The sequence below is a fragment of the Kogia breviceps genome, chromosome 8 (genome assembly GCF_026419965.1).
Source record: "Kogia breviceps isolate mKogBre1 chromosome 8, mKogBre1 haplotype 1, whole genome shotgun sequence".
NCBI lineage: Eukaryota > Metazoa > Chordata > Mammalia > Artiodactyla > Physeteridae > Kogia > Kogia breviceps.
The window spans coordinates 71,574,674-71,602,584 of record NC_081317.1 but is presented as its reverse complement, the minus strand read 5'-3'; the positions used below and the strand labels follow the sequence as shown (position 1 = coordinate 71,602,584).

The 27,911-nt window shown below is 44.5% G+C and overlaps 1 protein-coding gene across 9 annotated transcripts in view; it reads left to right on the top strand.

The window, feature by feature from the left end:
• The first annotated feature begins 16,298 nt into the window (after nucleotides 1-16,298).
• KANK1 (KN motif and ankyrin repeat domains 1) overlaps nucleotides 16,299-27,911 on the top strand; it is a 192,046-nt gene continuing 180,433 nt past the window's right edge. For 4 of the 9 annotated variants that reach the window (XM_067041612.1, XM_059073325.2, XM_067041605.1 and 1 more), the window contains exon 1: nucleotides 16,395-16,763. The gene's annotated coding sequence lies outside the window, so the exon portion shown is untranslated. Of the gene's footprint in view, nucleotides 16,764-27,911 lie in introns of all 9 variants that reach the window. The other 5 variants (XM_067041604.1, XM_059073324.2, XM_067041613.1 and 2 more) reach the window with 5 other exon arrangements.

Genomic DNA, 27,911 nt, shown 5'->3' with positions numbered 1-27,911 from the left:
CTCTGCAACGGGAGAGGCCACAACAGTGAGAGGCCCGCATACCGGAAAAAAAAAAAAAAGAAAAAGGATAAACCACATTGAGATAATGGAAAGTAGAGTTGTTAGGTGGTGAAACGGTACCCCACCACCACCAAAAAAAAGCCAAAAGGCAACCGGGCTTGGGGTGTAGAAGGGACGTCCTTGGATCCTAGTAAAAGACCCCTATTCCATTCCAAGCCTGGGTCCTGCTCCTCCTCAGCCTCCAGCCTCTCCCTTACTGGGAGCTGAAGGTTTTTCCAGGGGGCCCAGTTCCCCTAGCTGGGCCCCACCACCTGCAGTCAGAGCCCTTAAAGCTCTCCTTCTATTGCCTGTTCCGAACCCCAGCCCCGACTGCCTGTTTGCAGACTGTCAACAGACTGCTAATCGGCCACCTGTAGGACAGTTCCCCCTGATGCTAAACCAAGGCAAATGAGTTCAGTTTTCAAGTGAAGAGGGTAAGTCTAAAATCTTGACAATCAGAAGTGAGGAGGCAGAAATCCTTCTGAGAATTAAAATTTGTCTTTGAAGCTACTTAGTATTTAGAGCATGTGCTTGGGGCTGTGTTCATTGCCATCAGTAGCTAACAGTGACTAATTGCCCGCAAGGTGCCAAAATCTGTGCTGAGCTCAGTAGATGTACGCTGACACTTGCTCCGCACAACCACCTCTAAGGTGGAGTCCTTTATTATCCCCTCTTTAGTGATGAGTAGACTGAGCCTCACAGGAGTAAAACAACATGCCCAAAGTCATGGTCAGTGAGGGGCACAGATTCCAACCCAAGACTTCTGTCTCCAGAAACTGACTACAACCGTTAACCATTACACAATACAATGTCCTGCTCCTGTACCAGTCCTGTGGATCTGTCAACACACAGTCCACTGCCAGAGGCAGCTGCTGGCCTGTCTTTTGATGGAAGCATCCCCCTACTTCCCAAACAAAGCACCCATTTGATGTGGGAATTTGTATCACCTGCTCTCCAAATCATGCAGCCTTCTCACCACATTAGAATCACCTGGGGCACTTAAAAAAAAAAAAAATCCAACCACCATTGAGGCCTCCCTGCAGCCCCTAGGGTTTCAGAGTTAATTGGTTTGGGTTTGAATCACACATTGGTATTCTACAAGATTCCCCCCAGGTGATTCTAATGTGCTGGGAGGGTTGAGAACACAGGCAGTGAATGAGATTGAGGGCTTGGACCTGATTTCTGTCACCATGGATCAGTTATGTCACCTGGGTGAACCTTAGTTTTCTCACCAGTAAAATGGGGAGTACAGAAGGCTGTACTTTATAGGATTGATACAGGATTAGGTTAGATGGTATGCAATGATGGTTAGGTCCCCGGTCCTACCCTTAAAAGCCTCATTGATCCAGAATGAGACTGAAGTTTATAGTTTCTCGTGCAAACAGAAAAGGTATTCTTCCTGCTTTCCACTCAGACCTGCCGACACCACAGGGTAGAAGAGGGGCCTGGGCAGGCAGGCATTTCTGACAACTTGCTAGCTCTTTCCAAGGTGTAAAGGCAAATGCCTTTCAGAGCCAGACAGCTAACCTATAGGTGTGAAGTAACTGGTTTAAGGAGTTACATACAGCATGCTGTAAGGAGTGCTGAAATCAGGTGTGAATTGGACCTGCCCCATGAAGGTCACTGAATTCATTAAAACCACGACACTAACAATATGCTGTGGGCCAAACAGATCCATCTGTGCCCATTTGCAGCTGGTGGGCTGTCAGTTTGCACCCCTAGGGGCTCCCCGCAGGCTTCTGTACAGGTGAGCTGCCAGCAGCCACTTCCCCTTCCAAGGGTTTCAAGGACACTGGCCGTGACAGTGAAGGGGACTGCAGACCACAGCCAGACGGGTTAGAAGCAGACAGGCAGCTAGTGGTTAAAAATGCCCAGACAGCCCCTACTCCAAGCCCAGCTCTCCTCCGACTACCTGTGAGGCCTAAATTCACTCCTCTGAGCCAGTTTGCTCTCATCTAAATGTGGCTAAAATGATCTTCCCTTTGAGGTCGTTGTGAGGATTAAAAGAACAATGGATGTAGAGCGAGCGCTCAGCTCAGTGCCTCCTCCCTGAGTAAACGCTCCGGATGTGTCGGCTTTTGTTTGATTTTGCAGTTCTTCCAACAAAGTAAGAAGAGCCTCAAGCACTATCTGCCCCTGTGCCCTGGAAGATCACTTAAACTAGAGCCATCCAGTTCATTCTAATCCATTACCTCATCCCTCCTTTGGACCTACAGTCACAAGCACTGAGAATGAAGTCTGAAAGAGATAGTGAGAGGTGAGATAAAGGATATAAAATGACAAAAAAAAATAAGTGGAGGGTTTGTTTCTGGTTGTTCCCAGGGAGCATGGGGCAGGTGGCTCACTGAGTGAGGCACAGAGAAGTGACACAGGACTCCTCCCAAATCTCCAGCTTGCAGTGGGTCCCCATGAGTGCTAGGCGTCACCCAAGCTTGGTCAACGTGGCAGGACATGATGGATGTGTTTGAGCCTCGAGAGAAGGACTTTCTGGGCTTAACTGGGGATATCTCTTGTTTCCAAGAATGAGAATCTAGCATGTGTGGTTCACCCCACCTTGGCACTTGCCATGGAGAAGCCAAGAAAAACAAAAGTTAGGCCTCACAAGACAGGCATGTATCTGTGCTTTGGCTCCTGACAGGCCCAAGTTTGAGTTCAGAGAGGCCCTGAAAGCATGGACGGCTCCTAGGTCAGCTTTGGTCCTTGGGCCTTAGGGAACAAAAGCCATTAACCCAGTTTTCAACTGGGAAACCATTCTCTCCATACTCTCAGTCCCTGTGCTTTGGATGAAAGTGACTTTATCCCTATCTCCAGGGTGTGGGTGTGATATTAGGGCAGGCCACCTTGAGCATCACTTTCCTCTGACCTGCTGATAGGTTCAGAAATGGGCATGTGACCCTATCAGAGCCAGAGAGATACAAGGAAGATCTGTTTATATGAATATTGACTTTATTGAAGTATAACTTACATACCATAAAATTCACCCTTTTAAGAGTATAATTCGATGATTTTTAGTAAATTTACAGAGTAACCATCACAACAGTCAAGTTTTAGAACATTTCCATAATCCCCCAAATATCTCATGCCCATCTGCAGTCATAAGCAGACTTCATCTGAGGAGTTTTGGTAGAGGTTCCCACGTTCCTTTGGGCTGGGCCTGTTTGCAGTAATGATGACCAGAACCTGGAGCTACAAGGTGCCATCACAAAGAACCTGAGACTAAAGCAATCACTGCAGAAGGGAGAACTAAGGGATGGTGAGAAACTGGGTCCTGAGGTCACTGGTTGAAACTGATCAAGCTAAACATGAAGCCAGTCCTTCTCCTGGACTTTTCAGTCACATGAGCCAACAAGTTCCCTTTTGTCTTTTTTTTTTTTTTTTTTTTTTTTTTGCGGTACGCGGGCCTCTCACTGTTGTGGCCTCTCCCGTTGTGGAGCACAGGCTCCGGACGCGCAGGCTCAGGGGCCATGGCTCACGGGCCCAGCTGCTTCGCGGCACGTGGCATCTTCCCGGACCGGGGCACGAACCTGTGTCCCCTGCATCGGCAGGCGGACTCTCAACCACTGCACCACCAGGGAAGCCCTCCCTTTTGTCTTAAGCCAGTTTGACTTGGGGTTTTCCATCTTCTGCAATGGGAAGACTCAACTGACTCCAAAAATTATTGACCAGACTCTAATGACTAAAGTTGAAAACCTTCATTAAGTGGATATTCAGATAGGCATGCCCACCTTCAGATCTGTTGAAATTCTAGAATTGTTTTACCTGTGACCAAAGAGCCATTTTGCACATGAAGATTCAGGCCTGCAAAGGTAAACTGTTTAACCAGGATACATACCAGAACCTGAACAAGTCCTTGACTCTGTGTAACCCTGAATTTGATCCTGTCTTTCTTCCTCAAATCATCACCATCATCATCATCATCATCATCATCATCATCATCATCATCACATTACCTTTTGTAAGATGTTTTAACATGTATTCTAAGTATTGTGCAACTAATGAGTCACTTAATCTTCACAAGCACCCTATGGGTAGGTACTATTATTATTCCCATTTTATAGATGAGGAAACTGAGGTCTAAAGAGGTTAAGTAACTTGTTCAAGGCCACACAGCTTGTGAGTGAGTAGCAGAAGCAGGATTTGAATGCAGCCACACTGGTGACAGAAGCCATGCTCTTAACCAGTGCACTATACTGTCTCTTGTAAATTAAACTTAACCTAACATCAGCTTTGAATCAGAGTTACATTGGTTTTTCATGCAGAGGCACTGCCTTTGTTTAACTTCTATTTTATTTGTTATAAAAATAAAATGCAAACAAAGCACCCACATTTTTCCCCCATTTTATATGGTGTTCAATTACATAAAAATGTTTTTCCACCTGATTTCAAGGAGCCATAAACTTTTGTGCTTCTTACACCTTTGTTCTGTGCTTCTCAATACATACTTCAAGTAAGGATTAATTGTGGCAGAAGTCTTATTCTGAGGTCTTCTTGTGATGAAAAACTAAGTGCTCTGTTTTATTAATTTTAATTGGTATTAAATGATATAGTTATTGATATTTGATATCATAATTTAACATGAAATATTACATTTCATATCAGTCAACTAACAAAAAAGTGAAAGACTTGGAATTTAACAGCCCACTTCGAGGAACAAAATACACACATGAAAAGTGACATAAACCTGTCTTTGTTTTCTTGAAACCACATGAAACATGTAAAGTACTTCAAAAGCCCTGAAATGCTATATAAATGTAGCATACTATATTCTTTAACATTTTTACACACATTGTCTCAGTTGATCCTTACCTAACCCATGTGATCAGACAAGGATTATTGGTGAATAGGCATTGTTGTTTTTAATGCAGTGCTGGAAGGCTTTTATTTTTACGTAGGAGAGTGAATTTACTTTTATGTAGGAGAGTGCCAGGATAAAGGTGGTCTTTTAGAGAATTCAGCCGGTAGATGCATATAGGAAGGTTGGGAGGAAGGGTGGTGATCGAAGACGGGAAGAGCCATTTAGGAGGCTGCTCTTGAAAAAACCTCAGATGCATAGTGGGTCTGTACCAGTACTTGAGACTGATTTGGATCCCAGGGGCAACAGAACTTTGTTCCAAGTTTTAACACCATTGTTAAAATCAGTGAGTCATCAGTAGGGCACTGGAGACCATAAAGGGAGTGGCAGGTAACTGGAAAACAATGGTATGCGTGTGCTGGAGGGTGGGAGTGAGGACAGGAGGAACTGATGTTGGAACCTGGGCAATTATCCTGGGCAAGTCTGATCAGCCTTCAAATGATGGAGGTGGGTTAGAGTCAGGCTTCTAAACCCTCAGCTAGTGATCCCTCACTGCAAAAGGCAGCCCTGGTACCAACATGAGGCTCGGGGCACAGATGTCAGTAGTTTTATTTTTCTAATTCTTGTGGAATTTGCATTTTACCCCCTGATAAAAAGGGTGTGCCTGCCTTGGGGATTCATGCAAATTTCACAAGAAATCAGCATCTTCCCCATCAAACCTAGGCCCCACTTTCCTAAGCTCTCATCTCCAGGTTTCTTCTTCTGTGGCCCAACATGATTTCATAGTCATCTTATTATAAGGAAATGGTCCAGTGTGGCCACTAACTCCCTATGAACTCAGTGCTAAACTAGTCATCCTGCTCCACGAATGCCTACAAATATGGGGGCACTCTGGGGCACAGTTCCTGGGTAACTTGTGTGCCTCTTGGTTGAGGTATTTTTCTGCCATCACTGGTCTGCGCTCACACTGTCCAATGTGGTGGGGATGTGGAGCCTGAGAGGAGACGAGGGCAGTGCTCCTGGGTAGAGAGAGGCTTTGGAGCAGGCAAGGAGGTTAGTGCCTCACCAGTAACAGCAGGCTTCTTCCGCCTTTGCTGCCCATTCGAGCTAGAAGAGGAAGAAATGAAACAAGCTCAAGTTGTCATTCACCCTCAGATCATTTTATTCTTACTTGGAGAGAGAAAAACCTGCATTTGAGCCCTGCTTCTGGCCACTTATGAGTTGTTTGAACTTGGATATGTGAACAGTTATGATAACATCTTTCCCGTCTCATTCCCAGGATTATTGGGAGGATGTACAAGTCAATGCATATGAAAAATGCTGCACACAGTGTCCAGTGAAGCACCAGTAAGGACAGCCACTTTCACTTGGGGTCAGGATTCTCTATTACTGCTGTCTGTTGACATCTATCAACTTGGCGTTATGGTTTCAAGTGAGAGCCTCCAGCAGTATTAAGTGTATTATTTTAAGGATGATGTAGCTTCTGGGACCATATTTTACTATTTGAAGATTGTAATTTTAGGGATAACAGAATACTGAAAAGGGAGTATTCTGGAAAATTGAGGACATATGGGCAGCAGAGAGATAGTTTTTAAAAAGTACTAGACTGGGAGTTAGGAAGCTTGATCCCTAGTCCTTCCTCTGTCAGTGATCTTGAACCCCTGTGGCACCATTCTGGGCCTCTGTTCCCCTAATCTGTAAAATGAAGGTGCTTGACCCATTGTTTCCTAACTGGGATGAGTTGTGGAGTCACCTGGGAAGATCCCCAAAGGTAGAGCTTTTGGTTTTTGTTTTGTTTCTTGCTGTGTTTCCAAAACTTAAAAATGTCATTGGCACAGGGTAGGTACTCAATCAATACATTTTTATTGAACAAATAAAACTTTTTGAAAATTCACGGGCCTGGGTCCACTCTAGAATCCTTGCAGTATAGGGGTAGAACCTGTGTATATATATTGAAAAAGCCCTCCAGATCATTTTGTTAAGCACTCCTGGCTAAGAACCACGAAACTCAACAATCCCCAAGGTTCCTTCCACACAGTTGCTGGATTTAGCAAATAAAAATACAAGACATCCAGTTACATTTGAATTTCAGATAAACATGAAAAAAATTTTAGTGTCAGTGTACGCCCTGCAGTATTTGGTTGTTACAACTTAGGCTTATGGTTAGGGCAAGAGAGTGGCACCTTGAAACTGGCCCAGATTTGGGAATCAGGCAGATAATCTTGGTTTGAGTCTTTGCCCTGATTGTGCGATCTTAACAAATTGCTTAACTTCACTGGGCTTTATTACTATAGTATCTGTCCTGTAGAGTTGCTGCAAGTGTTGGAGATCATATAGGCATGATGGCTGGCACTTGGCGAGTATCTAATAAAGTTTAGCTGTTATTACTATAGTTGATAGGTTTAGTTGGTTTGAAGAAACAAAACTCAGTATCAAGGAGACCTTTATTGAATATACTATCAATTATAAATAGGCATTCTGAAATGACCAAGATTATAGTTAATAGTTCTAGGACTTCCTTGGTGGCGCAGTGGTTAAGAATCCACCCGCCAATGCAGGGGATACAGGTTCGATCCCTGGTCCAGGAAGATGCCACATGCCCCGGAGCAAGTAAGCCCGTGTGCCACAACTACTGAGCCTGTGTTCTAGAGCCCATGAGCCACAACTACAGAGCTCATGTGCCACAACTATTGAGACTGTGTGCTGCAACTGCTGAAGCCTGCGAGCCTAGAGCCCATGCTCTGCAACAAGAGAAGCCCACACAACTCAACGAAGAGTAGCCGCCGCTCGCCACAACTAAAGAAAGCCCACGCACAGCAATGAAGACCCAACGCAGCCTAAATAAATAAATAAGTTTTAAAAATCATTCATTCAACTAATACTGAATTTTTAAAAAATAGTTCTAGGTTTACCTGGGGAAAGTTAGAATGAATGCTGACCTTCTATCAAACAATACCTCTATGTCTGGCGGAACAAAACACACTAAAAATTAATAGATTATCCAGAATAAATAAAGGAAGGAAGTTCTTTCATTTCATTCATTATGAAATGTCATTTGCTTAGCTGATTTTTTCTAACGTCAAAAGTAAATATTTGCCCAGGTTTTATAGGGTCACTAGACACAGGGATAGGTTATTACTTGGGCAGTGGAAATACTTCAATCCTAACCTAGTTTATCTGTCTTCTAGGTTAGAAGCATCTTCTGTTTCTAGAACTTTTTTGTTTCCAGAAACTTCTAACATATCTCCTCTGGTTAAAAAATAAACACACATGGCAATAAAAGTAAAATGTCCATTCAAAGAAAGCAGTTTTCTCTAGAAACATCTATTTGGACAAAATCTGTAGATAATTTCAAAATTAAATTTAAAGAGGTATGGCTGGAAAGTAAATTGACTGTTACATTTTCAACTGAGCTACTCTGATACCAACTACACACTTTAAGTCTGCCAATTGTTATTTCATTGTTTATCCCACACATTTATTATTGAGCATATGCTAGGTACCAGATACTGTTGTGCTAGGAATCCTCACTGAATAAAGCAGGGGTCAGTGAACATAATAGACCCCAATCCTTGCCTTTGAGGAGCTTGTATTCTGGGGTCGGGAGAGAAATATAAGCTTGCTCCATAAGTGAATTCTGTAGGCTGTAGATGATGATAAGTGTTGTAGGAAAAGGAGAACGGGCAGGAAGATGGGACTAAGTGATAGGGGTGGAGTGGTAATTTAAACAGCATGGTAACAGTGGGCCTCTCTGGGAAGGCGACATTTGAGGAAAGGAGGTGATGGCAGGAGCCACACTGCTCCAGGGATGAAAAGAGGAACGTGAAGCACAAAGGACCTGAAGGAGGAGCAAGCCTGGAGTGCTCCAAGAATGGGCGAGGAGGCCAGTGTGGCTGGAGTGGAGAGAGGGAAAAGGGGAGGAGGAGGGGAGAAGACTAAGTAACTATTATCGTCTTCATCATGAGTAAGGGCTCCATGAACCCAACTTCCAATTTTGAGTCTTAGTTTATTTACTCTATGACTACAGGGAAATCCTAAACTACTTACCTGGAATGATGGTTCTTGTAAAGCATGGGTAGGTTAGGATTTATTTCACAAAACTGTGACTGGGGCTTCCCTGGTGGCGCAGTAGCTGAGAGTCTGCCTGCCGATGCAGGGGACACGGGTTCGTGCCCTGGTCTGGGAAGATCCCACATGCCGCGGAGCGGCTGGGCCCGTGAGCCATGGCTGCTGAGCCTGTGCTCTGCAATGGGAGAGGCCACAACGGTGAGAGGCCCGTGTACTGCAAAAAAAAAAAAAAAAAGATCACCATCGATCCCTGGTAGTTTATAAGCATTTATTCAGTTATTTTTTACATACTTGTTATCAGTGTATACACTCCTTTTTGTATTTTATTTTCCCCCTTAGAATCATTTCACATGTACCAACAGATTGCAACATTCTTAGCATTTTTACTGGCTCTATAGCATTCCTCCCTGTGGCTTTGTCACATCATCTCAAACATTCCCTATTGCAGGACATTTGAGTTACTTTCAGTTTTTAAAATAATAACAAAATAATAGTTGGCACAATAAAAATAGTGCCAATTAGCTGGGCAATGTACTGAGAGTTAAACAGACTAAGTCCTTGCTCTTAGATACATAAAAGACAACACAGAGGGAGCAAGCCCTCCTAAGGTACACACAGACTACAAGCAGATACTGGACACAAACATTGGCTAAATAAGTGAGCTGCCCTTTAGGCTGGCCTATGATAGTGAGTACAAAGGACCTGAGTCAACCTGTTTGTGAAGATAATAATAATAATAGTTTTCTAGAATTCCGTGTTTCCTGCTGAAATATAGGAATGACAGTAGACAATAAAACTTTTGCTCCAAGTCTCAAAGCAGAGTTTCAGAGAGGGTAGCCCTGAACGAAAGCCACTGTCCCCAGACTCGGTGTGTCTGTCTCCTCCCATTTCACCATTCTCCTCCCCTCCTTTGGCTGTGCTTTGTCAGGGTCTCCAATTGTGACTGGAAGCAAGAAGTTGACTAAGCCCTTCTTTGCTGAAATCCAGCACGACGATATATGTACCAAGTCTCCTTTTGAACATGGCATTCATTAAAAGGCTCTTACGTAACCAGATCCTGTACGAGAGGAGCCATCATTTCTCCAGCTTGGTTGGTTCTGGTGTTCAAGCTCTGACTTTACTCACGTTCCTTACAGGGTTTTGAGGACCACCAGGTAAGCAAGCCATCTTTAACATTTAAAAAATAAATTTGTGATTGAAGGGAGCTACACTTAATATATCAAGAAACTTTAAACATGACTAATTCTAAAACCTTATGAGGTTCATGCCCATCAGCTAGATTGATGAGCATGAACCTGATGAGGTGGTTTTATTTTTTTCCTGATGAGGTTTTAGGTGCAGCCCTGACAGTGGCAGGGAGGGGGAATTAACGCTTCTTTAAAGACAAGACTGAGGTTGTGTTGACATCAGAGTTCCTTATTAAATTTCAGCTGTGATCATCTTCAGCTGAATGTGGGGCAGCCTCCTTCCTTTCCCCTCCTCCACACTCAGTGCCCCTACCACCCACGGAAGACTCCCCTCCCTGTCAGCTTCACTAAGAGAAACTTCGTTTTTATCTTCTGTTAGAAGTTTGTCTGATGAAAAGGTTCCAAGGCTCAAAAGACAACTCAGTTGTTTGAAAACTCCTGGGTTAGAGAATGGTGCTATGAGGTCAAGGTCGAAAGGTCACTGGGTCGGGGTTTCCTTGCCAAAGGAGAAAAAACTTCAGTGACAATGACTCAGCTCAAAGTTATCGCTAACATGGTTGAAAAAGCAAAATAAAACAATGTAATGCACATGCTGTCCTAGCTGGAATGATCAGTGCTGAGTTCTGGCTCTGCACTCCTGCAACCTGGGTTTGCATCCTACCTCCACCACTTAGCACTGTGGCCTTCTGCAGATATTTGAACCTCTTTAAAGCTCCATCTTCATTGCTCCAAACTGTGGATATAATCATGTCTACCTCACAGGAGAAGCAAGTTCTCAATAAGTGCTATCAATTACTAAAATTATACTGTTAATTATAATAATGCTTATATTATTATAAATATTATATAACTAAGCCTGTTAGTATAAGTATTATAATAGTTATAATAATACTTATTAATACTTACATCTTTCAAGTCAAAGTCTATTATATTACAGTTAATTTAGTGTATGTATTAACTCCCTTAAAGGTCAGGTGGTTTCTCGGGATTCTTCATCTTTGTGTCCTTTATAAAAATTAACTGAATGCTTTGGACACAGTAGACCCTCAATAAGTATTTGTTAAATAAATAAGTGTTCTAAATATAGGGGGTCTGCAGGGATAGGCTTGTACACATAATCCCTCCACTTAGCATCCTAGAAGAATGCCATACACCTTTAAATGCTCTATAAATATTTTATAAGAGTAACAATGATATAATGAAGATTATAATTATGAATAAAGATTACTCTTAGCTTAAATTTCCTGAACTAGGGTTAAGTCCTTCAGCAGCATATAAAACATATTCACACAGGGTTTCAGCCTAATGCAAACTGAACCCTAACTTACTTTGTTAAATAACTAAAGCAAATGAATTGATGAATCCTTTGCCTTTCAAACAATCGTTTCCAGGAACCAGAAGTGTGGGGCTAGAGACTGAAATAAATTAGGCCTTCTTTTTTTTCTAGATTTAGGTAATCATTATCTTACGTGTTTTCTGACAACAGTCAGCAACTAGATTATTTTACATTCTAAGTAAATGGTGATGCTTCTAAGTAAGTGGCAAACCAGCTAGTGAAACGTGAGTTATGAGCTTTGGGATATAGAAAGTAGCAGAGCTGGCCCTATGGGCCATTCCCTTCTGCTTCTCTATCTTAGATTTCTCCAGCCAGGGAAGCTGATGTTCTCTTTTGGAAGAGGAAACCACAGAGCCACTGGCAGAAGGTAAGTCTTCCAGACTATGAGTCATCGACTAGCATTTTGTAATATTAATAAATGTTCCTTAAAAAGAAGATTCCTTAGCAGCAGTAAGACCTTGGGCAAGGGTGAGGGAACACGCGGCTTTTCCCTTAATAAACTTCCACGGCTGGCACTGGAAAAGGATCTGCAGGTGGTGGATCCAGCTGTCTCATCTGCACAATCTCCCCGCCCCCCAGTTCGCCTTCCCTTTGAGGGAGACTCCCTTGTGCTGTGCTCAGGTTTGCACCCACACTCTCTCTCTCTTACACACACATACACATTCTTGCCACTTTGACTTCCCTTTAACACTCTGGCGTGAAGACAGCTAGAACCCCTTCCCTCACATCGCTGTAAAAGATTTGAGAATGACGAAACTTAACATCTCAATGATAACTATGGTATACATCCACTGTAAACAAACAAACAAAGAAAAAGGTGGGGGGTGGAGGAGATGAAGAAGAGTAGAAGAGTATTAGGAAGGAAATTGCTTCCAGGGCCTGCTCCAATTTTACCTGTCCCAAAGGTGTGGTACAACTTTGGTGACCTTCTGCCTGTGTCTTCCTTGCTCTCTCCTGATTTCTCTCCTTGCTGCCATGTACCTTATTGGGCCTGAGTGTATGGGACTCTCTCAAGGTGCCAGATTCTTACCTGCAGTATATCCAAGGCCCATGCTCGTCCAACTCACTCTGTGAGGTTTGATCCTTACTGTAACTTGATGAAGCAGGCACAGTAGGTATTCCTTCCATTTTACAGACAAAGGTGCTTGAGGCTCAGGGAGGTTAGAGTTGGCTGCTGGTGTTTGCACACAATTCCTAGTATATGACAGATGACTAACTGCATTACATAAAGGGCTGCAGTGCAAATGGTCTGATAGAATAGACCAGTGCAGATACTCTTTAACTGCAAAGTGTGTATAACTTATGGTCATGTTCATTATTAATGTACTAGATTACCTTAACTGAATCCTGAGGGAATGAGCACAGGACAAATTGGTTTTTTTTTTTTTTTTTTGCTCTTTTTTTTTTGTGTGTGTGGTACGCGGGCCTCTCACTGCTGTGGCCTCTCCCGTTGCGGAGCGCAGGCTCCGGACGCGCAGGCTCAGCAGCCATGGCTCATGGGCCCAGCCGCTCCGCGGCATGTAGGATCCTCCCGGACCAGGGCACGAACCCGTGTCCCCTGCATCGGCAGGCGGACTCTCAACCACTGCGCCACCAGGGAAGCCCGACAAATTGGTTTTGACGGGAAAGGAGGGAGAGGAAAAGGTTCTGAACATGGGGATGCTGCCAATAAGACGGTCCTCGATATGACCACAAGTGTAGAGCGCTGGGCCACATGATGCCATTGGGGGTGTTATCAAATAAATAAATAATGTGTGTTAAAAAGTGCCTGAAGGAAATCTGCTGTAATCTTAACAGTGGCTATATCTAGGTGATGGAGCCATAAGCAATTGTTATTTTTCTTTATTCTTTTTTATATTTTTCCAAAATTTTTTTCTTATAATGGTCATGTATCACTTTTATACTCTAGAAAACTGTTAAGTGTTACTTATGTGTTAGCTTATGTTATTTTGTAATAATATATGACTATAGGGACTTCCCTGGTGGTCCAGTGGTTAAGAATCTGCCTTCCAGTGTAGGGGATGTGGGTTCGATCCCTGGTCGGGGAACTAAGATCCCACATGCCGGGGGTGGGGGGGCAGGGAACTAAGCCCGAGCGCCGCAACTACTGAGCCCATGTGCTCTGCAGCCCATGCACCACAACTAGAGAGAAGCCCAAGTGCTGCAACAAAGAGCCCTCACACCACAATGAAAGATGCCATGTTCCGCAACTAAGACCTGATGCAGCCAAAAATAATTAAAAAAAAAAAATATATATATATATATTGGGACTTCCCTGGTGGCGTAGTGGTTAAGAACCCATGCAGGGGACATGGGTTCAATCCCTGGCCCGGGAAGATCCCACATGCCACGGAGTAACCAAGCCTATGCACCACAACTACTGAGCCTGTGCTCTAGAGCCTGCGAGCCGCAACTACTGAGCCTGCATGCCACAACTACTGAAGCCCACACGCCTAGAGCCCGTGCTCCACAACAAGAGAAGCCACTGCAATGAGAAAGCCACGCACCGCATCGAACAGTAGCCCCCACTCGCTGTAACTAGAGAAAGCCCGTGTGCAGCAACGAAGACCCAAGGCAACCAAAAATAAATAAATAAATAAATTTATTTTAAAAATATATACTTTTATATATAGATGACTAAGAAATGAAAAACGTATGTGCTTCAAAGGACACTATCAAGAAAGTGAAAAAGACAAGCCACATAATAGGAGAAAATATTTATAAATATATACCACATAAAGGACTAGTATCACTTATCAGATATAAGTAAAGATCTCTTATAAAGACCAACAATAAAAAGACACATAACCCAATTTTAATGGGCAAATTATTTGAATAGACATTTCTGCAAAGAAGATATACAAATGGCCGGTAAGGATATGAAAAGATGCTCAACGTTATTAGCCATTAGGGAAATGCAAATTAAAACCATGAGCTACCACTTACTATCTATATGTGAGATGACAATAACAATAGTCAGCAAGGATTTGGAGAAATTAGAACCCTCATAATGGGAATGTAAAATATTACAGCCACTTTGGAAAAGTATATGAGTTCCTCAAAAAAGTAATCGTAGAGTTACTGTATAGCCAAGAAATTCTACTCCTAGACATACACCCAAGAGAAATGAACAGATGTGTTTACACAAACACTTGTACATGGATGTCTTAGCAGCATTATTCTTAAGAGCCAAGAAGTGGAAACAATCCAAAATGCCCATCAATGTATGAATGGATAAATGAATTGTGGTCTTATCCATACAGTGGAATACTATTCAGCTATAAAAAGGAATGAAGTACTGATACCCACTACAACATGGATGAACCCTGCAAATAAATGTTAAGTTTAAGAAGCCAAACCCCAAAACTATATGTTACATGTTTCTATTTATATGAAATGTCCAGAATAGGCAAATTCATAGAGACAGAAAGTAGATTAGTGGTTGTCTGGGGCTACGGGGGGGGGGCTGGGGAGTGACTGTTAATGAGTATGGGTTTCTTATCAGAATGATATGATGAAAGTGTTCTGGAATTAGATAGTGGTGATGGTTGCATAACTGAAAATATATTCAAAATCACTAGATTATACACTTTAAGAGTATATTTATGCTATGTGAATTGTGTCTCAGTAGGAAAATGACTAAAAATGAAGTAAAATTTCAAATATAAATCCACTAAAAATTCAGAATCTGCCACACTTTTGATTAGGTTTGTCTCCTTTTGAGGACCTACAAAACAAATGTAAGGAAGGAGAAAAAAAGGATGGAGGGCACTTTGTGTGTATGCAGGAGCCCCTTTGGGAATAACTATTCTTTTCATAGAATCATAGACATTTGGAGGAGAAAGGATTTTAAAGAAGATCCATTGAATCCATATAGCCTATTCTACAGATGAAGAAACTGAGGCCAAGAAGGAGGAAAGAGTTTGTTTACTGTCACCCGATGAGCTGGCAAAGGAATGAGGCTAAAAGTGAGATTTCCTGCCCCTGTGTATCTGTGAGCTGCCCTTTGCTTGTCTTCTTCACAGACAGGGGCCATCAGTTTCAGGATTTTGCAGGTGTGCTTTGCTGTGAACATGTAGGGATTTCACAGCCTCTTCTCCCCAGAGGCTAACATCTTGTGAGGTTTGGTGACTCTTCACTGTAACCTACTTGCAAAGAGAGTGTGACTGCCTAAAGCCCCTCTGGGTGTGTGTTCTGCTGGAGAGCTCAGGAGGTGAACCCCCTCTCTGCTCCCCGCGCTTAAGAAAATCAGTGATTGGAGAGCTGGCATTAGTGTTTCTTGTCTTGATCATATTTGTCGGTCCTCCCGTCCTTTTTATTCAAACCATCTTCAATTTGAAAGAAGCCTCAAGTCACAGCCTCACTTGCACCCACTTAGGTTGCTCTGAATCGAGTGTCTGACTCCCTAGTTCGGTTCTAAGCTCCCCAGGCAGGCACTGCGTCTTCCTTGAGGTCCCCAGAATACCTGCACCCTTCTGGACACACATTCTCTCCTTTTCACCGAGGACTCCGTCCTGCATCCGAGCCGGCGAGAGTGCACGGAGGACACAAGGCCGGTCCACAGACTGTCCCACTCAGGCACCTTCAGGAAACCAGATCCCTGCATGCTCCAGAGTCCCGCTCTCACTAGGGGCCAGGAAACAAACCGACACCCACTCAGCAATTTCTTAGTGGAGGGAGGGGGCAGTAAATGGTGCTAGGCGGGGGTGTTAACCGTGCCAGCCTCCCGCGTCCAGGTACTCCTCTGGGCCAGCGATGATAGAATCGATCTGACGCAAGTCTCACTGGGGATGGAATTTTTTCCCTCCCTCGGGGAAAGAAAGTAAACACACGTCGGCAGCAGGAGCGTGCCGGGGCGGAGGGAGGTGCTCTGCTTGCTTCTCGCGGTGCCGAAGCCAGTGGGCCTGGGCGAGGCGGCGGAGGTGAGCGAAGGTGCCTTGTGGGCCTGGTGAAGTTGGAGCGGCGCGCAGGCGCACTGGAGTCTGCCCGCCGGCCGGCTCCGGGGTACAAAGAGAGCGCCGCCGAGAGTCGGGGTTCCTTGAAGTCTCGGGAGCCGCCTGGGGTTTCGCAGGCCTGAGCTGTGCCTCCGTCCCGCTCCGGAACGCAGCCACAGTCGTTTCCCACCCGGAGTCGGAGGCTTGTGGGTCTCCGACTTCTTTGCCTTTGCGGTAGCGGCGGGGCCCAGGTGGTTCCAGTACGTTTCGGGGTTTAATTCTGGCGCTTGCAAGCTGGGGCCGGCTCCGCCCAACCCCCGCCCCGCCCCCTCCTCCGAGGTCCCAGAACCGCGGGCGAGGAAAAGAGGGACTGGCCGGGTGCCGCAGGTTGAGAGGAGCTACTGGAGGTGAGTGGAGCTGAGGGGTTCGCTGCGCCACCTTTCCCGTGCGGGTGAGCGCGGGGCTTCGACCCCTGCCCTGGGCTGGTCTCCGCGCTCAGTCAGGCCACCTTGGCGCGCGCCGGTGGCGGAGGGCAGCCCCCGCGGGCTCCCGCTCGCCCGGTTACCCCGGCGGCCTCAGGACGGGCCTAGGGACGGGGTCCGAGAGGTTGCTGCGGCCCCGCGGTCCGCCGTCTTCGGCGCGCGGCGGCGGCGGGGCTCGAGGGTTTGGAAGGGGAGCGCGGCGCGCGCGGCTTTGGGGCAGCGGGAAAGTCCGGGCCGAGAGGCGGGAGGGTGCGGGCGTCTCCCAGGCCGGGACGCACGGCCCTTGGGTGTCCCCGGGTCCTTTATTAGCCCGGGTAGGCTGCGAGAGCTCTCCCAGGCGTCTCCCCTGGAAGTTTTCGGCTCCGTTCCTTAGGAGGGAGTGGCGGTCGACCCCTTTCTTCCTTGGTCGCGGAGCGGCAGGTGGCCTCGAGTCGCCCTCAGCCGACTCCGAGATGGCTCCGGCCAGGGTTGAAGGGGCCGGGAGGTGGGGGAGGAGTTCGGGAGCTCTGGGCCTCCGGGGCCAGTCGAACCCGGCCGGGAGAGCGTGGGCTTCTGGTGGTCGTGTCGAGGCAGGGTGCAAGCGCCCTTAAGCAAACTTGTTCCCTCAACGCCCCCCCTCTTCCAAGCCCCTTCCATGCCCACGGCAGCCTCCTCCCCTTGACCATTCTTCTCCACCTGGGTCCGCGGGGAACTTTCAGAGGCAGCTCATCGCGGTGGGTCCTGCAAGTCAGCAAGGACTTGTGCTGCGCCGGGGTGACTTGACGAGGGCTTTGGCGAGTTAGCGTTAAAAACAATCTATGGCGTCCCCCAGCGCCCGCTCTCTGCACATCGTCTTTACGGAGGTTCGTCGAATTAATGAAACACTATATCAAGACAAGGAAGGTTAATCATCCAGATCTATAGTTGAGCACTTTCTTGCCCCAGCTTCATCCCATCCACCCCTGAGCTGGATGGAAGTCAGGGCCAGTTTCCTCGTTTTTAATTCATGAGTTTATTCACCTTGCTTTTTAGGTGGTACTTAGCTGTCCTTCTGCTAGTTGCTTCTTTCATCCAACTTTCTCTACAAAAAAGTTGGGCACTCCCACATGTTATTTATTTTAAAAGTTGAGATATAATAAACGTTCCATAAATTTACCCCGTTAAAGAGTATAATTTGGTGGGTTTTTTTTTTTAGTATATTCACGAAGTTGTGTAGTCGTCCCTACTGTCTAATTCCAGAACATTTTAATCACCCCCAAAAGTAACCTCGTGCCCATTAAGCAGTTATCCCCCATTTCCCCTTCCCCCAGCCTCTCACTCCCTCATTATAAGGTGAAGCTTTCCCAAGATAGAAATTGAATGAGAAAACTGAGACTCTTAACTTCGGCCCTTTTTCAGTTAATAGATTTGGGGAAAGGTGCTGCTGAGCAGTGGAAGAAAAATTAAGAATGGGCCGTCCTCTGGTGAGATTACAGTGTCTGAGGATGGAGGAGAAGCTGCCAGTAGAGGAATAATTGCCTCCTTTAAAAATACATAAGTTAGGGACTTCCCTGGTGGTGCAGTGGTTAAGAATCCACCTGCGAATGTGGGGGACACAGGTTCGAGCCCTGGTCCAGGAAGGTCCCACATGCCGCAGAGCAGCTAAGCCTGTGCACCACAACTACTGAGCCTGCACTCTAGAGCCCGCGAGCGACAGCTACTGATCCCCACATGCTGCAACTACTGAAGCCCGCACGCCCAGAGCCCGTGCTCCTCAACAACAGAAGCCATGGCGATGAGAAACCCCCGCTTGCCGCAACTAGAGAAAGCGCACACGCAGCAACGAAGGTCCAATGCAACCAAAAAATAAATGAATAAATAATTAATAATAAAAAAATACACAAGTTAGGAATGCATTTTATCCCTGTAGGTAGGGCACGCCAGTGCTTTGGGGCACTTTCAGCACTTTAGATTTGCCAAGTCCACAAAGCATTCCAGTTGAGGTTCTGCCTCAGCAAATGTGAGTTCTATTTTGTGTATGTGTTTTGGGGGGAGGTGTTAGTTTTGTTTTAAAGTATCCACTGTCCCCAAAGAAAGAAACCACAGATAAATGGCCACTAGAATGGATACATTCAAGACTTGGGTTCATTTCATGAGTATCAGCACCTGCTCTCAAATAGTCCTATGAGCTACAGCTCTCATGCATTAACCGTTGGTCTGAGGTGGAGGAGGAGGATGGGAAAGGGTCTAGTTGGAGGAAATTTAAGAAACTGGGGAAAGGAGTTGGGGAAAGGCTGAAAGGGGAGTACTTGTGGGAGCTGAGGCTGTTAAAATGGAGAAGGGTGAGCAGATTCAGAAGCAGCAAAGGGGAATCTCAGTGAGAAATTTCGGACCCTTAAGCATTTTGTTGGACTATTTGTGCGTGCTCTGAAAATCACGTGTTAGTGAGCAGAGCTGACGCTATCCAAATTACACAACAACCACCGTGCTTCTCTTCTGCCCTCCAATCAGGTGAAGTCAAGTAGGTTTCAAATGTTACAGGATATTTTATGCCTGTTGCATGGGTGGCTTGGCTTACGCATCTTTTTTAAAAAACTAATTTTAAAGTTGAACTATAACATACATATAAATGTTAAGAGTACAGTTTGATGAATTTTCACAAAGTGAGCATAAACTTATAACCAGCACTGAAATCAGGAAACAGAGCATTGCCTTGCCTGTTTCTAGTCACACTGTCTCAGAGGCAACCACTGTCCCAACTATAGGTTAGTTTTGCCTGTCTTCATGGTCTTGTATACACATGGGATCATACAGTATGTTTTTGTGGGGGGTTTTGTTTTGTTTTCATTTTGGTTTTGGTAGCTGGCTTCCTTTAGTCAAAATTATGTTTGATATTTAGCCGTGTTGTTGCCTGTGGCTGTATTTCGGCCATTAGCATTGCTGTCCAATGTTTCATTGTGTGACTGTGCCACAGTTTATCCATTCTAGGGTTGATGGGCATTTGAGTAGTTTCCGAATTTTGTCTGTGGGGAATAGTGTGACTGTGAACATTCTACTACATGGCTTGATACACATTACACATTTGTATAGGGGATGTAGTCAGGAGTAGAATTGTGCTTAACTCCTCTCCTCCCTCTTTCCTCTCAAATAAAATTCAGTGAAAATTCCTCTAAGATGAAGGCTGCTCCACCAACTTTCATTTAGAATAAACCAATGTCAATGAACTTTAATAAATAATAATTACATTTCTATTTTATGCAAGGCCCTGGTGGGGGGAATTCAGAGACTAAGACCCTCATGTGGTTCATAGCAGATGGAGAGATGTAAGGATACAGAATTGAATAGGAGGCAGAAGCATGGAAATATCTGATATAAATGGCTCATTGGAAATGTAGGGGAAAGTAACACGTTGATGTTTAGGGAGATTGGGCCTTGAAGAATGTGTTCAGGTGGGGATTAGAGTAAAAGGCATTGCAGTTTAGGCCATGGCTTTTGAAGGAGCAAGGAAGTCCAGCAGTGCTTGACACATGATAGCATTGTCAGTCAGTCACATGCTTAGAGACCCAGGTGAATGGCAATTTGAGATTGTGCCCTTCATCCAGTGGCTCGTGGTTATGAACCAGCCTGGTGATCTCTGTGGAAATGTTGTAGCTCTGAATCCCGACTGGCTAGTTTGAATCTACGTGCTGCTGCTTGCTGTGTGACCTCTCATATAGTTACTGAACCTCTCTGTGTCTCAACTTCCTGTCTATAAAAAGGGGATAATAAAAAGCACTCCCCTGACAGGGTTGTTATGAGGATTAAATGAGTTAAAACACATAAAGAGCACGTTGAAGATTGTTTGGTACACAGTAAATGCTGAACATGTTTGCTGTTGTTTCTTTTTGTTGTTGTTGTTGTTTCTTTATAATAGTTTAAATTTCTGTAGTAATATTTGTACATAGTAAGAATAATGAAAATAACAACGAAGGGTTTAAAATGAAAGCTAAAACCCATTACCCTTTTCTGATCCTAGCTCAACTATGTCTGTTTTTAGTACTTTTGGTGGTTATCATTGAACAAATTAACATAAAATTTAGTGGCTTAAACAACTGTTTCATGGTATTATGTGTCCTGTGGGTCAGGGATTCAGGCAGGGCTTGGCTGCTTCTCCTCCTTGTGGTGTTGACTGAGGTCTCTCTATTGCATACACCTGGTGAACAGGCTGGTCTGGAGGGTCCAGGAAGGCTTTGCTTCCATGCCATGTGCCTTGGCAGCGATGGCTGACAGACTGTGCTCAGCATTAACTGTTGACTAGAGTGCCTACACATGGCAGCTTCAGCATGGTGGCCTCAGGTAGTTGCACTGCTTACGTGGCCATCACCTTCCCCCAGGTATTAATCAGGGTCTGTAGAGAAACAGAAGAGTAGAACGTATATATGTTTATAGAAAGATTTATCATAAGGAATTGGCTCACACGATTGTGGAAGTCGGTGATTCCAAAACCTGCAGCATGGGCCAGCAGACTGGACACCCAGGAGGGCTGGTGTTACACATGAAGACTAAAGGCAGTCTGCTGGAGAATTCCGCCTTGCTCCGGGAGGCCAATCTTTTTTCCCTATTCAGGCCTTCAACTGATTGGATGAGGACCACATGTTATGGAGAGCAATCTGCTTTACCCGGAGTTTACCAATTAAAATGCTAATCTCATCCCACAACACTCCCCAAGAGGACACATACAATTAACTTGAGCTATGAGTGCCTCAAGTGAAGGAGTTGGAAGCTTCTTGGCCTTTTATGACCCAGCCTCAGAAGTTACATAACTTCCCTTTCACCAAGCTCTGTTGATTGGGTCAGTCACAAAGCCTGCTCAGACTCAAGGGGAGAGGGCATAGACTGGCCACTTGGTGGGAACAGTGTCAAAGAATGTGCAGCCTTCTTTTTAAACCTGCCACAGTCTACACTTGTTTCACAAATTTGACAGTAGCTCTTAACTCCCTGCTAAGGAAGAACTGGAATTTGTATTACCTCCCACCTCTCTTTTCTTCCTCTCCCCTTTGCCTCCCAATATTTATTAGATATCCTATTATTTTTATTTTATTTCTCTTTTTTCAGTTACCTTTATAATTTTTTAAAAATTATTTATTTATTTGGCTGCATTGGTTCTTCGTTGCTGCGCGCCGGCTTTCTCTGGTTGTGGCGAGTAGGGGCTACTACTCTTTGTTGCAGTGTGCAGGCTTCTCATTGCGGTAGCTTCTCTTGTTGTGGAGCACGGGCTCCAGGCGCACAGGCTATAGTAGTTGCAGCCCCCGGGCTCATTAGTTGTGGTTCATGGGCTCTAGAGTGCAGGTTCAGTAGTTGTGGTGCACGGGCTTCGTTGCTCCATGGCATGTGGGATCTTCCAGGACCAGAGCTTGAACTCATGTCCCCAGCATTGGCAGGCGGATTCTTATCCACTGCGCCACCAGGGAATTCCCTACCTTTATAATTTTAAGTAATGTGTTCCACACTTGACAAGGCCGTGGCAGGTGGAACGCTCAAGTTGGTTGGAGTGTTTTTGTGTGTGTGTTTGGGAGGGGCAGTGAAGAAGAATAACAACTGTCTTCAATGGGGGACATCTGACAATGAGGCTCTTACTAAAACACTCCAGCCACTAGACGTGTGAATTGCCTTGAGCATGTACTCTGCGTGTGCAGAGCAGGTGACATAATCCAGCAGTTTTTATTTTCTCTCTTTGGCTTCTAAACTCAGGTACTCGTTTGCCTTTTCCTTTCTTCAGCTTTGCATTTGAAGTATGAATGCTGGAAGCAAATGATCTTCTCACTGATGAAGAAGCTTAAAATAGATATACTGTTGAGCTGGATATTTGTATATGGATGTATACACCAGGAAAACCTGTCAGAAATAAGTATCCTTATGTTTCTTTTGTTACAGAAGCAATCAGTTAATTGGAGAGAGTTATATATTTCAGGAACCCTGTAGCTCTGTTTTAGGGTGTTTTTTTTTTTCCTTAAAAAAAAAATTCATTGAGGGAACTCCCTGGTGGTCCAGTGGTAGGACTTGGCACTTTCACTGCCGGGGCCTGGGTTCAATCCCTGGTCAGGGAACTAAGATCCTGCAAGCCACTCAGCCCAGCCCAAAAAAAAAAAAAAAAAAATCATTTAGTTAATGGAATTGACCAATGAGGCATAGTTTAAGTCTCAGGAGACATACTAATACATTTTTATAATTATCTAATCCCTGGAGAAGCACACAAGAAGAACCTATATTCTTGTTGGTTTACATTTATTGCATATTGCAGTTAAAACTCCTTTTGATATTTATTTTATCTAATTTTTGGCTTGATTAGAGGCAAGAATGTAAATTTGTTGATACTTGCATTACATTTTTGGCTACATTTGTTCAGATTTCTGTTGGTAATTCTGACTCATTCACCCTTTGACCTTGGGGAAAATATGAAAAAAATAATTAGGCAGAAATCAAGCCTGAATTTATTCATCCTTCTTTCTTTCCTTCCTCTCCCTTCCTCTACCCTTCTCTCTCTCTTTTGTATTATTCTTAACAGAACTGCTCTTTCTTATGAAAATACCTGTTTAAGAGTAGCCCTTTTTAGGGGCTGGAATTGTCCCTATTATGTGATGTTATGACTCACTTTTCTATGAAATACTCCCTCATCTCCCTTCCCCCAAATAGAACCATAGACCCAAGCTGATCATCTTTGTATTATACTCCATTCCAGTCACTACTCTAGCCCAAAGGATATCCTTCTAATATCATTGATTACTTTTGTCAGATTTTTCAACTTTATAGAATCACAGAGTGTGTACCTTCTTGTGTCTGGCTTCTCTCACTCCATGTCCTATTTGTAAGATTGATCTGTTGTTGTTTTATGTGGCTATGGGTTGTTCCTTTTCATTGCTTATTGTATTCCATTGTGTGAATATACTACTGTTTATCCATCCTGCTGGAGATGTACGTTGGCTTGTTTTCCAGTTTTGGACCAATAATGAACAGTGTTGTTATAAACAATTCTGTGCATGTTTTCTTATGAACCTATGTATACATTTCTGTTGGATAAGTATCTAGGAGTGGAATTGCTGGGCCACACAGTTCACCTGTAGTAGAGACTGCCAGAATGGTTTTATTAATTTATGTTTCCAACAGTGGTATGTGAGTTCTAGTTGCTCTACATCCTTGTCAATGCTTGTTAGTGTCTGTTGTCGTATTTTAGCGTTCCAGTAAATGTGTGTTGAATTCCCCAGATCACTAATGAAGATGAGCACCTCAAAGAGAGCTTGTATTCTTTTTGTTTTATAGCACAGTGAGATAGGAAAGGTAGGCCAGTTAAAGAATTCATTGAGACTTTATATCAGTTTCTTAACTAGTCTAGCTTTTCTGTTTTTCCATGCTGTATAATTCATTTCTTGTGAGTTTTTTTCTTTTAAGTGGTGGGAGATGCATCTCAAGAGATTTACTACTAATAAAAGTTTAAAGAGTGGAAATTTGTGAATAAACTACTGGTTCTGAGAATTAAAGTATTCAGTATATTTAAAGACTGAAATTTTGTTCATGCTGTCTTCCTCTTTCAACTTTTCTAATTTGTTAAATCAATCTATTGATTTTTGCTATTCACTGTGAAATTTTTATAGGGGAATTTGCATGGGTCATGCTCTGTAGTTGGCCAGGAATTAGATTTCCACATGAAAATGTAAAAGAAGAGTTGAGGGCTTCCCTGGTGGCACAGTGGTTGAGAGTCCGCCTGCTGATGCAGGGGACACGGGTTCGTGCCCCGGTCTGGAAAGGTCCCACATGCTGCGGAGTGGATAGGCCCGTGAACCATGGCCGCTGAGCCTGTGCGTCAAGTTGAGTTCTTGGTGCATAATTTTTTTTTAAGATTTATTTTTTATGTATATATTTATTTAATTTATTTTTGGCTGCGTCGGGTCTTAGTTGCAGCACGTGGGATTTTCGTTGAGGCGTGTGGGATCTTTCATTGCAGTACACGGGCTTCTCTGTAGTGACATGCAGGTTTTCTCTTCTCTAGTTGTGGGGCGGGCTCCAGGGCACATGGGCTCTGTAGTTTGCGGTACGTGGGCTCTAGTTGAGGTGCGTGAGCTCAGTAGTTGTGGCATGCAGGCTTAGTTGCCCTGCTGCATGTGGGATCTTAGTTCCCTGACCAGGGATTGAACCCACGTCCCCTGCTTTGTAAGGCGGATTCCTTACCACTGGACCACCAGAGAAGTCCCTTGGTGCATAATTTTTTAAAGAAAAAACAGGGGTTGTCCACACAGGGATAAGTTGGATATTGTGAAGCTTCAGTGTCCATGCTGAAAGTTTTTGCCATTTCTTAGAAAATGAAATAAGTAGTTTTGATGAAACTTAACATATGATTTGGTGGGCTTGAGTTTATTTTGATTTATTTTCTTTTGACCTTTTGAAATTCATCCTTTTGCTTCTCTTTAGGGCACCTATTTTATCTTCTCAGTTGTTTCTTCTTAAGGATTGTATGCTTCTTTTAAGAATGAAACCTGGCTCTGTACTTCCTCAGTGAGTATGTCCTGTCTTCCCTTAAATATTACTAGGGGTGTTACTGACCAAGGGATAGACACCATTGGTCTTAAATACTTCTAAGTTATTTGTGGCTACTGTTTGGTTTCTTGGTGGCAAGATTAAATCCTGTGAGGCATAACCTGAAGGGTATTTGGAGAAGCCAGGCTTCTGACCTTGAGGGCAGAATAAGACTTCTCTGTCTTTGGAGACGTCACCCTTTGCTCTCCTTTAGAATTATGACTCAGGAGTGGGAGGAGAGTTGGCTGAATCCCTATCAAGGAGAGGAGGCTGGGAGAGAAATGATTGAGGTTTACTTACTACAACTCAGAATTTCTCAGCCCTGGCAGGGTTTCAGTCGCAATTGGGAGAAGCAACTCAAAATAGTTCACTGCAATGAAAGTTTGTGTATATATTGTTTAATTTTTTTCTCCAATGAAGTTATGTGAACTTAGTTGTGTTCTGATACGTTTTTATTTGGGGGAGGTTGGAAAAGGGGAGCAGGTGCAGCTGTCGACTGGGGTCTGAGAATCGTTCCTCATGTTGAGCATGACAGCCATGTGGGAGGCGGACGCAGTGTGGAGACACTGCCCTGCCCTGAGGAACGAGCACAAGGGGCTTTTTTGTGGAGTGGCCAAGTGGGAGGGGAGTGACTAAGTTACACTTTGTAGGCATTCAACAGTATTTGTTGAGTGAATGTGCATACTTTCATCAGTGGTATACTAAGGCTGCCAGATCTGCATGAGGGTATCTCAATTCATCAGTTTTTATAGTGGTTTAGGTGCCCACTGAATGCTAACCTATCCTGCAGGCGATCAGGAATTTCATTCTTGCATCAGTTGAAGTTTAAACATTTTGGTTGTAAAGAGATTTGTCCTAACAAGACTTGACCCCAGCTGCCAGGTGTGTATGTGAGTCAGGTGTTGATTCTTCACACACACCTTCTTCTGTATGTATGAACTCAGAGGCCTGAGAGAGTACTATAAGTTATCCTCTCCACATTCAGTAGACTCTTTTTGTTTTTCCAGGAGAGTTTTAATCAATTTTAGGCTAATAGAGAAAGAGAACGGTTTCTTTCATTTGTTTATTATCACCAACTTCAGGAAACAAAAGGCTACTCTTTGGAAACCAGGAAAAGCTAACGGGAAGGACTTGGTTTTCCTTTGGTGAAATCTCTTGTGCTCACGTAGCTTTGTCACACCTTCTAGAGAACCAAAGTTATCTCTCACTCAAAAATAGAGGGCTGGGGCTTCCCTGGTGGCGCAGTGGTTGAGAATCCGCCTGCCGATGCAGGGGACACGGGTTCGTGCCCCGGTCCGGGAAGATCCCACATACCGCGGAGCAGCTGGGCCCGTGAGCCATGGCCGCTGAGCCTGTGCATCCGGAGCCTGTGCTCCGCAACGGGAGAGGCCACAACAGTGAGAGGCCCGCGTACCACACACACACACACAAAAATAGAGGGCTGCTACGTTTGGACTCATTTCTACCTGTTGTTGGGAGCGGTATGCCAGTGGTTCACCTGTTGAAGTCAAGAATGAGTAAGAAGTCCTTGAGGACTCTTAGCCAGCCCAGAAAGATTCAGTAAAGTACCTTTAGTACAATGGGAAAAAACTGTCACTTTCCTGCTCTTTTCACCTTTGCCAGTAAAAGAAGGAAATACTGCCTAAGGGCTTGAAGTTTATATAGTTTATTAATCATTTTCTTGGGAACTTTCTCTTTCAAAGAGAAGGTGTTGTGAACCTCTGGCATCACATCCAAGTTGACCAAATAACCTTACCAGTTGACCTCATTTGAGTCCTGACTTCAAGCTGTTCTTCACATGTCAATGTCTGTATTTTAGCCTAGGTCCCAGGTAAGGTTGTGGGTGCTGAATTCACAGCATCTCCTTTTCGCTTCTTGACCCTCAGTGACCCAGGGCAGTTTTTCCTTTCCCATCTCTTCCCCATTTCTTAACCTTTATTTTTGGATGGGTTACATTGAAGGGACTTGATTCAGTAAGGGCAGTGGTTAGGAGCTTGGGCTGTAGGGTCTCAAGTCTTCTGTTTCCTGCCAGGCATGTTTTTTGCTTTTGTTTATTTCTTTTGCCCCTGTGTGTCTGAAAAGGAAGAGTAATATAATCATGCCATGGTGTTTAAGTGTGTCTTGGTGTGCGAGGGAGGGAGGGAGAAGAGAGGTTAAGATAAAGGAAGGAACATTTAGGTTATAGTATTTCCTGACTGTAAATCTCCCTGGCACAGAAAATCTCAAAAGAGCTGTCTTGGGGCTTCCCTGGTGGTGCAGTGGTTGAGAGTCCGCCTGCTGATGCAGAGGACATGGGTTCGTGCCCCGGTCCGGGAGGATCCCACATGCCATGGAGTGGCTGGGCCCGTGAGCCATGGCCGCTGAGCCTGTGCTCCGCAACGGGAGAGACCACAGCCGTGAGAGGCCCGCGAACCAAAAAAAAAAAAAAAAAAAAGAGCTATCGTGTTTGCTTATGGCCGGAGAAGCAGAGAAAGGGCTGTGATCCCAGGTGGCACACAGTAGATCAAAGAAGAGCCCTGGGAGCAAATAAGAAGGCAGAGGCAGACTCAGGGACCTGGATCCAGTAGG